Raw genomic sequence first — 2,418 nt, 5'->3', positions numbered from 1 at the left:
ACAAATAATTAGGAGCGGTAAATACATGCACAGTTACATAAAGTAATGTGCTGTAATTACTGAAACGTTTTTCCTAACTATGCACTTATAATCATTTGCATAAAATCACCCACTAAAATGTATCTTAGTAATTTAATTAAAATACTGACTTTGATATATTCTGAATAAATTCAAAAGTCATCAGTATTTAATAGTCAATCAATGTTTGACCATTATCAGCATTTAATTAACTATTGTCAGAGTTTATTAGTCAATGTATATGTTTGATTAACAACAGTTTTTAATCATATCATCAGAGTTAATTCATGCACATACTGTAGAGAGTAAACTATCAGAATTTAATACTCTATTTAAATTTCAAGGAATAAATATCATGAATGCATGGCATTAGCGTTTAACACAATTATCAAACTTTAAGAAATATTGATACATAGAAAAAGATACCAAACTATGAACTCATTTACCTGTTACAGAATCACAACTTATTCATCAGCATTTGAGAATTGTCATGTGATCATTCCCAACACATTCACCAATCTTGTAAATGTGGCTTCACAAAGTGGTTTGGTGAAGATATCTGCTAATTGATGATCCGTAAGCACAAAATGCAATTCCGTTGTACCTTCCATCACATGTTCCCTTATGAAATGGTACCTTATGCTGATGTGTTTTGTCATAGAATGTTGTACTGGATTTCCTGTCATTGCAATAGCACTTTGATCATCACAATATATAGGAATTTTAGAATATTCTAACCCATAATCTAGTAACTGATTCTTCATCCAAAGAATTTGTGCACAAAAGCTTCTTGCAGAAATGTACTCAGCTTCTGCAGTTTAAGTGGAAATTGACTTTTATTTCTTGCTAAACCAAGAAACCAATCTACCACCAAAAAATTGGAAGCTTCTTGAAGTGCTTTTCCTATCTATTTTGCATCCTGCAAAATCAGCATCTGAATATCCAATTAATTAAAATCTGAATATCCAATTAGCTTAAAATATGAATCTCTAGAATACCACAATCCAAGATTTATGGCGCCTTTGAGATATTTAAATTTTTTTCACATCTAACAGATGTGGTTCCCTTGGATTAAATCTGAACCTTGCACACAAATATGGAGCATACATGATATCGGGTCTACTAGTAGTCAAATATAGGAGTGAGCCAATCATATCTTTGTAGTTAATTATAATTAGTGATGAACAAGTATTTAAATCTAACTTGGTTGCAGTGGTCATGGGAGTTTTTGCAGTTGAACTGTCTTGTATCCCAAACCTTTTAAGTAAATTTCTGGTATATTTTGTTTGATTGATGAAAATCCCTTCTTCAGTCTGTTTCTTCAGTCTGTTTGACTTATAATTCCAGGAAAATAACTTAATTCTCTCATCATGCTCATTTGATATCTAGACTACATCAGGTTGGAAAACCACTCAAAGAGTTTATCATTAGTAGAAACAAAAATGATATCATCAACATATATCTGAACTAGCAACAAGTCCTTACCATGGTATTTATAAAACATAGTTTTATCAATGGTACCTCTTTTGAAACCACTTTCCAACAAAAATTGAGCAAGTGTTTCATATCAGGCTCTTGGAGCTTGCTTTAGTCCATATAGTGCCTTATCCAACTTATAGACATGATTTGGATATTTTGGATCAATGAACCATGGAAGTTGTTCAACATAAACTTCCTCATCAAGTTCACCATTTAGAAATGCAGTCTTCACATCCATTTGGAACACCTTGAGTTTCATGTTAACAGCATAGGCCAGAAAAATTTTGATGGCCTCAATCCTTGCAACTGGAGCAAAAGTCTCATCATAGTCAATGCCTTCTTGCTGTGAATAACCCTTTGCAACCATCCTTGCTTTATTCCTTGTAATAATACCCTCACTGTCAGTCTTGTTTTTGAACACCCATTTTGTACCAACTACTAAACTATTCTTTGGTCTTGGTACCAATATCCAGACTTTGTTCCTTTCAAATTCATTGAGCTCCTCTTGCATTGTTATGATCCAATAAGCATCTTGAAGAGCTTCTTCCACTTTCTTAGGTTCAGATTGAGATAGAAAAGAATGGTAGAGACATTCAATTTGAGTGGCTTTTCTTGTCTTGATACCACTATCAGGATTTCCAATGATTAAGTCATGAGTGTGTGACTTAGTCCATTTTCTTGCAGAAGGAAGTTGACTTCCTGAAGTAGATCCTCCCTCTTGATTTATGAAGTCTCTATATTCACTTTGTTATGTACCATTATTATTTCCTAACGCTCCCTCTGAATTAGTGCTTCCAGTATTATCAGTATTTACTTCATTATTATTTGAGTAATCAGAGTCTGATAAAGTATTTACAGATGTTCCTTTACTTGAATCAATTGATCTTGACTCTTGATGTGAATCATGTTACTCTTCCTCAA

Source organism: Apium graveolens, chromosome 2, assembly GCF_009905375.1.
Source record: "Apium graveolens cultivar Ventura chromosome 2, ASM990537v1, whole genome shotgun sequence".
NCBI lineage: Eukaryota > Viridiplantae > Streptophyta > Magnoliopsida > Apiales > Apiaceae > Apium > Apium graveolens.
The sequence above is the reverse complement of the archived record's forward strand: the minus strand, read 5'-3'. Positions refer to the sequence as shown.